Genomic DNA, 12558 nt, shown 5'->3' with positions numbered 1-12558 from the left:
GTTCATGACGAATGCCTTCCGAGGAGGGAATGGGGAGAGCCCAGACAGGGCAGGTGCCACTCTGGGCAGGGCTGGGGAGTGGGGGGCGCACACTGTTCTGTCTGTCCAGCCCCCTCACCTCACCCCACACGGCGTTGTCACAGTACCCTCCCTCTCTGGGAGAGCTGCTCTCCCTGCATCCATGCGTTACTGGTGGGGCTGTCCATCACAGACTCCTACGCTTGCCCCTAGACCGGCTGATCCACACCCTCCATGTGACACAATGAGGGACTGGCTCGAGGCCCGCTGTTTACCCCGTGTGCACAGTGAAAGCTTATTCCTTTGTCCTGGGGTTATTACACTTAGGTGACATGTGGGCCTTTCTGCTACACAAAAAGAGGCCCCCCCTTTAGGAGGAGCTTGAGTCCCCCTCCCTGCACCCAGGACTGAGGGAGAGTGAGAGGCGCCCCTGACCACGTTCACTGAGCCCTTCCGTCCAGCCTGCCCAAGGCTGCTTCGCCTCTTTCTCAGTTAAGTGAGGTCACAAAGTCTCCCTTTTCTTCAAGCTAGTCTGAGGGGTTTACGTTTTTCCTTGCAACAGGAAGCGATCTGATTAATAGGGAAGGCTTTTCACAGTGTCACTCTTAGACCTTGGCCACCACAGGCTTCGGGGCCCACATTTGAAGGGTCCTGCCTGGGCTCCTGTCTGGCTGCTCCCCTCCCGGGAGGCGGAGGAATCTGGGAATGAAGGGACCTAGAGCATCTTCCCTTCTGGGCCAGACTCCAGAATCTCCTGCCGCAAACCTAGCAGTGCTTCCAGGGCCACACAGCCCTCTCCCTGGGCCTGTCTTCCAAAGGACAGAACGTGCTGCAGGCGTGGGGACTCCTAGGCTTGAACCAGGTCAGGCTGGGAGGGAAAGAAGAGAGTCTTCCATCTGCACTCTTTCTTGAGCTCACAAATATTGGGAGGGAGGTTCCATTCGATGCATTTAAACCTCCAAAGCAACTCATGATGTCGTGATTAGGACACCTTTTTATAAATCAGCCAACAGAGGAGTCAAGCACCTGGGAGAGAACCTCGTTCAGCCACAGATGAGATTCTCAAGAACTGGTCACATTCTCTTGAATTTTGTGTCTAACAAAATTAGTATTAATTAATAACAGGGAAAATATCCCAATGCCTGCAGGAAAGCCACAGCCACACCTGGTAGAAGTCATGGGCACAGGCAGCAAGGATATTCACGGGCGAGAAGCCTCTCTTGTCAACTCTCAGAGCCAGCATGAGCCAGAGGGGCAGGGATCAAGGTTTGCTCACAGACGTCAATGGCACATGGAGCTCTGCGTTCTCCTGTGACCTTCCAACTGGCCATCTGACTCTCTCCGCATCTCGCTTGCCAGCCTGTCTGTCCACACTAAGCCTTTAATACTTTATGTTTCCCCTTTCTCTTGCCATGAAACAAAATGACCAATGAACAATTTTGCATGCACATTTTGGGACAATTCCCCCCACCCCCCTTCTATCAGACAGAGCTTGATTATACAGCATAGTATCTACTCCAGTGAATTCAAGCCCAGGGAGATTTCTCCAGGGACAGTAATTGGTCAACAGAATTCACAGGAGAGTTGAAGAAGCAAACCCTAGGCTAGTTTTCCAGGAATGACAAGGAGCTGTTCCCGCTACACCCAGTAAGCTCTTGATGGCACAGAGAAGCCACTGTTAAGGTGGCTGGCTGCAGAGCAACGAGGCTCATGCTTGAGCCACAGTAGCAAAACTGGGGCCCACACTCTGCCTCTCTCCCTGTTTGACTCTGCTCAGAATGCAAGTCCCTCATAGGTCATCAAATTCGTGGTCTTAAGTCACCTCTGGATCATTGGTTATAAAGGGGTCTGAGAGATGTTAGCCTTCGCACCCTAGAAGAGAGGGCCAGCCTGCTATGTACCACCCTCCCCTGATACCTGCTGAGAACACTGAGAGCATTGCATCTGCCACAAAAAGAAGGTGGCCTCGGCCCAGGTGTCAGAAGTGGTCCAGGTTGGAAACCCCCAGCCTTCACGGGGACATTGGCAGCCGTGGACCTTGCAAGAGACAGCAAGGACAAGCTCTCCCCTTAGTGCAAGCAGATAACACCCACACAGATGGGAGTGAGGAGGGGGCTGGCAGGTGCCCGGGAGCCTCTGGGACCCATCCTCCAGGCTGTCTGAGCTACCCTGGGGCCTCTCAGACTTCCTTAGGAGGAGAGCTGAGTTCCGACAGAGAGAAGAAGACAGAGCCAGAGGAACCGTCACTGAGTACTATGACAAGGCTCTTGTCCACCCTTCTCCTGTGTGGCCTGAGAGGCGCAGGGTCTGTGGGCCACTGCCCCATCTGAGGGCCTGAGGGAGGCTGGCCCTGCCCCCTGCCCCCTGCCTCTAAGGGCCCTTCCTGTCTCCCTAGACTCTCCTTTCTTACCAAATCCATGCTGCATGAGAGCCATCTCCCCAGAAAGTCACTTTGTGACTTAGGATCACTGTCACAATTCAGCTTCAATAAGACACTTAAGGAGGTTTAAAAGAACTAAGTGATTTAAGTCCATTTGCTTCAGGGACTTATATCTTGGGAGGCCAAGACAGACAGCCATGCATGCAGCTCCCGGGGTGAGTTCTCCCTTCGTACCCTCGTATCAAACGGCAGGAACAAAGGATCATAAATCAACATTTTCAGAGAGGGCCAAGATCTTCGTGTCCAAGTAATCTCGAGTGCCAGCATAGTCTGAGCAGCACACAGGTTCCATGATGCAAACAGGAATTCGAGAGATGAAACAAATTCCAGGAACCGCCAAGCAACCACCCTCTTCTCCAGGTGGTTAATGTTAATAAAGCACTACAATTCGTATTGGACTTATTTTTAGAACTATCAAAGGGCCCATTTTCCTGTATTTTGCACTTGCAGTGCTAAACGCACTCACTCGCCTGTTCAAGGCCCACATGTCCCAAACCTGCAGCTCAGAGCTTAGGCAGAATCTCTCTGAGGCCTGAACTGCTCCTCTCACTCTCACGGAACCTTGAGAAGGGCTGAGACACCAGACTCAGGGCCACTCCTTCTGCCCCTGTGCTGGCAAACATTTGGGAAATGGCCAAATGAGTCCCAACAGTCCCCAGCTTTTACCTCACATCAAATTCTTTATAGATTCTCTGAGCGCAAATAACTGGGAAGAGCGGGAAGAGAGGGGTCTTGCAATCACATTGCTAATGATTTATCATGAAAACTTGAGGCTGGGTGTGGTGGCTCACGCCTGTAATCCCAGCACTTTGGGAGGCCGAGGCGGGCAGATCACCTGAGGTCAGGAGCTCGAGACCAACCTGGCCAACATGGAGAAACCTCTACTAAAAATACAAAAATTAGCCGGGAATGGTTGTGGGCACCTATAATCCCAGCTACTCAGGAAGTTGAGGCAGGAGAATCACTTGAACTCCAGAGGCAGAGGCTGCGGTGAGCCAGGATTGTGGCATTGCACTCCAGCCTGGGCAACGGAGTGAAATTCCATCTCAAAACAAAAAAAAAGAAGAAGAAGAAAAGAAAAATAAACTTGAATTGCTGGTCTAGATCAAAAGACGTTTTAATAAATCAGTTTAAACCAGAGTCAATAGGAATGGGTACAGGTCTAGATTTATTTTTCATCTTTTAAACATAGAAAACATGTAAGGCTCAGAAAAGCTAAAGTTGATTCGAGACCACACCCAGGACAGGTGAGCAGCATGCAGGTCTTTTGACTCCTCCGTGGCAGTTAGAGTCCCGAGCTGTGGGGTGCAGAATGGGTCCAACTGAAGTCCCTGCCAAGTGGGACAGGTGCACTGCCATTGTTCCCATGGTGACAGATGGAAAAATTGCAAAACACAGGAAAGTCAGCTTATCTGAACACAGGTGTGCCTGCTGCTTTCTCAATGTCTTCTCCACGGTTGAGTCTTGACTGTTAAAATCCCTGGCATCCTGAACTCTGTTCAGGAATTTCATTATCAGTCACTAAGAGGAAATGGTCCTCCGAAGGTAGGTGGGGAGATGATTGAGGGGTGAGATGGCCCAGGTAGGGCAGAGAGGGGAGGAGAGGGGAGGAAAAGACCCTGGGGAGGGGGACAGGTAACTCCCACATCCGCAGCCCACACACAGTGCAGATTCCAAAACGGCAACAATTCATCCAACTCAAATAAGAGAGACACGTATATTTCAGAGCATCAAGAACCAATTCTTTCTTCAAAGAAGCTTTTCAGAATGAGCAAGATTTGTCTATGAGAAGACTATAAGAGCCAGATTTAACTGCTAGTACTTTTAGGTTTTTGCATAATAGATCAGTAACTATTTCGGTCAGTACATTCAAGCGTTTCTCTTCTGAGATCTGTATCGGCTTTGCAAGACTAAGAAAGTTATGTTCAATAGCATTGTACATTGGGGGCAGGTTCATTCAACAATTTGTATGAAGGTTCCAGGTAACATAGTAGATAATAGTTTCCTTAGGTATGTAGATGACAAAATACTAGGAAAAGGACAAGAGCCCATGTAAGTGATGGATTAAATTGAAATTCATCTGTAATATACTGGAGAAGCAGAGACCATTAAGAAAGAAATTTGACTAGGTGTAGTGACTCCCAACACTTTGGGACGTCAAGGTGGGAAGATCACTGGACGCCAAGAGTTCAAGACCAACCTAAGCAACATAGGGAGACCCCATCTCTACTAAAATTTTTAAAATTTAAAAAATTAACCAGGCATTGTGGCCCATACCTGTGGTCCCAGTGACTCAGGAGGCTGAGGCAGGAGGATCCCTTGAGCCTGGGAGGTCAAAGCTGCAACGAGCTGTGATTGCACCACTGCACTCCAGCCTGGGTGGCAGAGTGAGACCCTGCCTCCAAAAAAAAAAAAAAAAATAGAATGAAATTTGATAGAGACAAGAACAGGACATTATGCTTGGAGAGAGAAAACAAACCGTAAGACACGAATGAGGAAATCTCAGTCGCACTTTCAGACACCACGGCAAGCTCAGCCAGGACCATATCTGGGCCTGGTAACAGGTCTCTTATTTAAGGGGGCAGACAACTCAAGAGCAGGTTTACACAGCATATTTCTCATGCCTGACTTCATGCAGACCCCCCAATGCCCAGTGCAGAAGAGGAGGTGTCAGTACCCTCTCCATCCAGGGGTCAGAGAGTGTAAATGACCCACATGGACCACAAGGCTGCCAGGACTCAGCCCAAGGCCCAGGGCAGGGCCTACCCACTGAACTGGGCAGCTATCCCCTCAGAGCTATAAAGATGTGACCCCATGGTAGGGTGTTCACTACATCAATTCAGCTGACATTTGCACAAACACACACCCAGAGTTTAAATGAGAAAGGCCTTATGACTTCAAAGTGAACTCCATCCTTGGGGCCCTCTAATGGGTTGGTCAGGCTAATCCACTGTCCTTTCAAACAATCAGGAAATAGCTTTAAAGTTCTGGGGGAGTGTGCTCCTCGGAGAGGAAGAAGGGAGTGCTGGTCAGTGAAGGGGGCTTCAGTGGGCTACAGGACAGACCCCACACTGGGAGCAACAAGTGGGGGTGGTGGAAAGGACATGGATAATTCAAAAAACCAGCTTTGGCCAGGCACGATGGCTCACGCCACACTTGTAAACCCAACACTTTGGGAAGCCAAGGTGGGTGGATTACCTGAGGTCGGGAGTTCAAGACCAGCCTGGCCGACATGGTGAAACCCCATCTCTACTAATAATACCAAACTATACCTGGGCATGGTGGCAGGCACCTGTAAACCCAGCTACTCGGGAGGCTGAGGCAGGAGAATCGCTTGAACCCAGGAGGCAGAGGTTGCAGTGAGCCGAGATTGCGCCATTTTGCCCCAGCCTGGGCAACAAGAGCGAAACTCCGTCTCAAAAAAAAAAAAAGAAAGAAAAAGAAGGAAAACCAACTTCCAGATTTGTCCACTGTACCCAACACAGGCCAGACTGAAGAGCAGCCACAGTCCATTCTCCCTTCTCAAGCGGTGACACTGACCAGAGACAGAGGGGACTGCCAAGAGGCCACTGCTGGTCAGAAATGCTCACACTCACTCACGTGTTCTCACACACTCTCACACAACTCACATTCACTCATACACACTCACACTGACACACATTCACACACACACTTTCATACACACACACTCACATTTTCTCACAATCTTTCAAATTCTTTTTTATTGAAAAACTGTTATTTATTGAAAATATATGTAACTTTAACAAATTACAGTAACTCCATCATCCCAACAACCATTTTCATTTTTATTGGCCTTCAGTCCTTGTACACATTAAACAGACCACTCACAGGGTTCCACACGGCAGCAAGCGGCAGCTCAGGGCAATTCCTTAGGCCGTCCTGTGCAATGCCACCCCGTGCAATGCCACCCCGTGCAATGCCACCCCAAGAGCGGCTCCAATTTTAAGTCCAGAAGACAAACACAGAAGCCCAACAAGATATATATTTACAAATACAGTGTAGAAAACAGCAAAATATTTCAATAGTTTTGTCTAAAATGCTTTCTTTCCTGCATCATGTAGAGGCTACAGAGAGGGGAACAGCTGACAGTCTCCGCATCACAGAAAGGGGAACTTAAGCAAAAAACAAACAAAAACAATGCTGGGCCTGGCGCAGTGGCTCAGGCCTGTAATCCCGGCACTTCGAGAGGCAGAGGCAGGTGGACGCTTGAGCCCAGGAGTTCCAGACCAGCCTGGGCAAAATGCTGAAACTCCATCTCTACCAAAAAAAAAAAAAGAAGAAGATACAAAAATTAACCAAGTGTGGTGGCATGGACTTGTAGTCCTAGCTACACAGGAGGCTGAGGTGGGAGGATTACCTGAGCCTGGGAGGTCGAGGCTGCAGTGAGTCGTGATCATGCCACTGAACTCCATTCTGGGCAACAGAGTGAGACTCTTTCAAAAGCAAAAACAAGCAAATAAAAGTGTGCTTTCCAAAACCTTCCAGTGACCCTAACATGAGACACATAAGCAACCAGGTATACTTCAAAAGTCTCAGATTCTCATTTAAGTTGACCTTCAGTCGTCAACGTTGGGACCATGCTGCTGGTTTGGGGAAAGTGTGTGTGTGTGTGTGTGTGTGTAATCATCCTTATTATAGTTGAACATGCTGCTGTTCAAAATCACCAATGCAAACATTGCCATTTTTGGTATTCCTGCTGTTTTCATTTATGAGAAAACCTGCAGAAAATACTCTGCCTACACCAAAGTGAAGTAGCAAAGAAACAGGTGACCACAGAGTCATAAGGCCCTAAGACAGGCAGCAGGGCATTGGTTACCCCCAAGTGGGAAAAGCCCTAAGACAGGCAGCAGGGCATACAGTTACCCCCAAGTGGGAAAAGTGCCTTCCCTAGAACTATGCAACCTGCTGCCTCTTCCTAGGAATACTATTTTTTTCTCTTGCTGGTCTTTTGTTTGACAGATGCACTTCAAATTAACCTGTTAAATTAGGCCATGTTCTTTGAGTTTTGTTTCCAATTCACACCAACAAGAATTCTTCCACTGTTTTTGAAAAATTATTGACCATATAAGCATGACAAAAAAACTATAAATGGGGTGTGGTGGTTCATGCCAGTAATCCCAATGCTTTGGGAGGCTGAGGTGGAAGGATCGCTTGAGGCCAGGAGTTCGAGACCAGCCTGGGCAACATAATGAGACCCTGTCTCTGCAAAATAAAAAACCCTACAAACGTGAGGATGCAAACCAGTTGTTTAGTACTCAGCCCTTCACATATTGTTGGAGCCACTGATTTTATTTAAAATATGTAATTCTCAAAATTTAAAATTCAAATTTCATAAAATCTCCAGTCTTGATAACCTGGAAAGTCAGGTGACACTGTCTATAAATCAGCCAGAGCAAATAACTCACTGTTTGTCACCTTCAGACACCGTGTGTTTCCCTATCACAGCCAGTCCTTCCTGGACCTCTGACGGTATTTCAGTTTTTGATCCCTGAATTATAGCAAACAGAAGCAAATTCTGATAACAATGTTTGTCACCATTAAAAATAAGCTTTTAGAGACAGTCACACTCTCTGTAAAGGAATTTTTAAGTATTTTTACAACATGTATGGATTCTCCACAGTTTGATCCACTTACTCTGCTTGGCTAATAAGGATGTGAAATGGGCCCTATGTCATTAGTAAAAGATATAAATTCATTCTTCTCCAGACCTTAGTTAATAGTTGTGGAGATAAGGATAAGTTTCCAACTGCCGGGTGGTAATGATATGCATGCTCAAGGCACACGTGTCAGAAAACCAAACAATTACAAGACTGCCTGCACGCTTTCAGCTGGTAAGTTATGCATATTGTCGATTTAACCAAGACTGAGCCAAAGAGAATTTCTTGAACATTTTCACTTTTCTTTGGCACATCAAAAGGCAACAAATGCCATTTTCTCCAGTGTTTACATGTCCAGTATATTTTTTAAAAAAAGACCAATTCTCCATCTATATGCCAAGCATGAAATAAAAAGCATAAATATGGTCCAGGCTAAGTCACCTGGGTGGGGACCATCCAAGAGAGAGTTTGACGTTTCCCTGCATGGAAAGTTTCTGCCACCAATAGCACTGTACTGTGATTATCTCAGATAGTAAGATTCAAGAAAAATGGAAATATTTGTGGAAGAGGTGACCTCTCCCTCACCACCACATTGTCTGTTTTCCCTTTTCTACCCAAGTAAGAGACTTTAAACAGCAAGCACTTAAAATAGCTTTTAGCCTTGCTTTAGTATAAGGTCCAAGATACCACATGGTTTGGCCATTGGAAGAAAGCTGAAACATGGGCCTTCGTGGGTGTTAAAATTCAAGTAGCCTTTCTAGCACTTTTCTCATACGTTCTTTAAAACAACAAACGATGGACTTTCCCATGTGACAGTTTCAGGTGATCTCCCTTTGTGAATGAAGGACCACTTCAGAGTTTGGGGGAAACGCCAAGATCTTAGTGACTTACCAGGGAGCAAGGGTAGAACCCAGAGCCCCTCTTCGCTTTTCCATCTGGACACTGAAACTGAAGCCTATGAAGTAGACCCAACAATGAGGCAGTGCATACCAGGTTCTCCAAGGCCACCCCAGCCCAGACTCAGAAAGAGTCCTGATCAGCGTGACTCCATTTCAGCTCAGACACTGCCCTCCCAGTCTGTACTTCCCTTAATCACCACATCCTCACGCTGGACACTGTATCGGGATGCGAGGCAGGGAACTTATTCACAGCTCCAAAGGGGCCTGGTACCCTATTTGGATCTCCCAAAGGGTACTTACTTATTTTCTCCACTCTTTGAGATTTTTGCTTAATTTCAAATTTCCGAAATATACCATACATGAACATTAAAAACCGTGCACACACATTACTTACACTCATACACACTCTCTCACCCTCACATACACTCACATTTATTCACATGTCCTCTAGGCCACACACATGAACACGCACACACACAGATGCCCCAGTACGTTTGTACACACATAGCAGAGGCTCACTCGCAGAGCTTACATGAGAACAAGAGAACACGCCTTTCTAGCCTCACACTACTCAGCACTAGAATCTACTGGTCCAGCAATACTAGTCTAATTACAATGCCGTAAACTTACCCTGCAAACCAGGGTTGGCCAGTCTCTGTTTTTTGTGGATGAATCCTCCAAATGATTTCATTCATCTTTCAAAGCTCAGCTCCAATCCAATCTCCCTCATAAAGTCTCCCTCAACTACTATTAATACCTCACCTCTATGAAAGGCAGGGTGGCCAGTGGAATGCAGCTCACAAGCGAAATTGGGGACCCACTGCTAGAGCCCGGTGCCTTCCTGTCTGCAGCCTGGAGGCGGCTTTGGCTGGCTCCCTGAGTCTCCCAGCCCTTGGCACGGAACAGGCCCTTCGTCAACAATGAACCTTCTCATTGACTCTTAGGAAGCTGTGACTTTATTCTGTAGTGATGGAAATTCAGTGGACATTTCTAAGAAGATTAACCCTGGGAGCTAAGTGATGAGAACTTATGAACACAAAGAAGGAAGAAAAGTCACTGACGTCTACTTGAGTGGGGGGAGGGGGGAGGGGAGAGGGTGGAGAGTGGGAGGAAGGAGAGCAGAAGACAAGATAACTATTGGGTACTGGGCTTGATACCTGGGTAATGAAACAATATGTACAACAAACTCCTGCGACACGTCTCTACCTATGTAACACATCTCTACCTACGTAACACGTCTTAACCTATGTGACACGTCTTAACCTATGTGACATGTCTTTACCTATGTGACACGTCTTTACCTATGTGACATGTCTTTACCTATGTTACCTATTTAACAAATAAAAGTTAAAAAAAAAAAAAGAAAACTGCAGAACACTGCTGGAAGAAATATAAAAAAAAATTGTAAAAGATGAACACAATCGAATCTGTGTCATAGGAAAACCAAGTTTGGCGGTGGGGTGGGAGGGGCTAGATTCGAAGGGAGAAAAGCTAGAGGCAGGGAGACGGACAGTCATTACATTTCTGTATGGGTTCAGTTTGTCAGCAGGCTCACGAGCTGCTAGTTCCAGAAGATGCCTGAGACCCCATGTAGTCCAATCTTCTCCGCTTATAGCTGTGAAAACTGAGGTGGGGAGAAGAGAAAACACAGCATGTTCTAGCAAAAAGTCAACAAAGGCATGTAGCAAAACCAGACCTTTGCTACCCAACCTCAAGGCACATATGCCACAGTGGAGGATCAAGGCAGAGACACAGGCAGCAGAAAGATCCAGAACAGAACAGGACCTAATTACTTCCAACATGAGTGACAAAGAACATAAACCCCAGAGGAATTGCAGCGAGGGAAGCATGTGCACGAGCTGAGAGACACGGAGTGGAATTTGTACTGGAAAATGCATGTCCAGGAATTGTGAGTAGGCTTTGGGGGACCCCTCGGGAGTCCACCCAATTGACGGAAGAGAGCTAACATGGGATAATACATGTGGTTGGACACATGGGATGCAGGAGGGAGAGCTCATGGAGGGCACTGAACCTCAAGCTAATGAATCTGGATCAGAATTAATTGGCAAAATATAGTCAGTGCGACTGTACCGGACCAATCTGGCTCAATTTGTTTTTGTTTTTTTGTTTTGTTTTTTTTGTTTTGTTTTGAGACAGGTTTCTGCTCTGTCGCCAGGCTGGAATGCAATGGCACAATCTCGGCTCACTGCAACCTCTGCCTCCTGGGTTCAAGCGAGTCTCCTGCCTCGCCTCCCGAGTAGCTGGGATTACAGGCATGCGCCACCACGCCCAGCTAATTTTTGTATTTTTAGTAGAGACAGGATTTCACCATGTTGGCCAGGCTGGTCTCGAACTCCCGACCTCAAGTGATCCACCCACCTCGCCTCCCAAAGTGCTGGGATTGCAGGCATGAGCCACTGTGCCCCACCCAGCTCAACTTTTATGTAATTAAGTTGCGAGTTGTTTTTCAGTCATCATGGACTCCCAGGTTGAAGGTCATATGACCTGAGCCTGCCCGGGGGATCCAAGTGTGCAACCACAGTGGGAACGTACGTGCTGGGATGGAGGAGCAGGGACTGAGTTAAGAAGCAGACACTGGATGGCAGGATCCGGGATCCAATCAGATGGAGCTCTGGCATCATCCCATGACAGGAAGCAGTCAAACCATGCCTCCCAGCATCACCTCATTGCAAGACCCAGCCTGGGGAGACAGACTTGAGCATTTCCTACTGTCTCTTTCCCAGTTGAGTCGCAGTAAAGCTTTTTCTTTTCTCAAAAGCTGGCACAATGGTATTGGCCTCTATGCGCATTGGACGGCAAGCCCACTGATTGCTAGGCTACAAGTGTTCTTGAAAATAAGAACGGCTGGATTAAATTTGTATCTTAGGAAGACTTCATCAGTCAGCCTTCAGGATGATTTAGAGAGGAGAGTAGAGTTGGAAGGGCAGTTTTGAAGCTCATGTAATAAGTCAGTGTATCTATCCTTGTGTATTGAATAATCCCACAACTTAGTGGCTTAAAACAATAATCAGTGACTTGTGTCTCTCAAAGTTTCTGTGGATCAGGAAGTCAGGAGTGACTTGGCAAGGGTAGTCCTGACTCAGTCATGAACTTGGGGCTTCAAGCAAATGTCAGCTCCTGACCTTAAGTGATGCACCTGCCTCGGCCTCCCAAAGTGCTGGGGTTACAGGTGTGAGCCACCTAGCCCCCCAGCTTTATTATCTCCATTTTGTAACAGACAGACACTATTCCAAAAATCTCAGAGCTGAGGAAGCACAACCTTCAGACCAACTCTCAGAAGCAGGGCAGAATGAGAAAGACACAGAACAGTACAACATTTGAATCACGATGAAGGCTTTCCACAGCATCATTCAGGCTCATCCTTCACTAAACCTTCCTACCTGCCTCCTGCCGCATCCCTTCATTTAGAGCTGGGTTCGTGCTGCAGGCAAACATCTACTAGGACCTGTATGGGAGTAAAGCAGACCTCAGCTAGGGAGGCCAGCAGCAGAAACACTCGACTTTCACTTTGGGTTTCTGTTTGACTCTCGAAAGCCACATCACCAGGCCTGCTGTGCAGCTA

At 47.4% G+C, this 12558-nt stretch overlaps 1 long non-coding RNA gene across 1 annotated transcript in view; it reads right to left on the bottom strand.

Moving 5' to 3' along the window:
- Positions 1-9822, bottom strand: part of LOC107128498 (uncharacterized) — a 39375-nt gene extending 29553 nt beyond the window's left edge. Inside the window, exons 1-2 of the long non-coding RNA XR_001487791.4 lie at positions 9606-9822; positions 4736-4853 (exon numbers count right to left, since the gene is read on the bottom strand). This is a non-coding gene — a long non-coding RNA (uncharacterized lncRNA). The remainder of the gene's footprint in view (positions 1-4735; positions 4854-9605) is intronic.
- Between the last annotated feature and the right edge of the window lie 2736 nt (positions 9823-12558).

Source organism: Macaca fascicularis, chromosome 1 (assembly GCF_037993035.2).
Source record: "Macaca fascicularis isolate 582-1 chromosome 1, T2T-MFA8v1.1".
Taxonomy (NCBI): domain Eukaryota; kingdom Metazoa; phylum Chordata; class Mammalia; order Primates; family Cercopithecidae; genus Macaca; species Macaca fascicularis.
The sequence above is the reverse complement of the archived record's forward strand: the minus strand, read 5'-3'. Positions and strand labels throughout refer to the sequence as shown.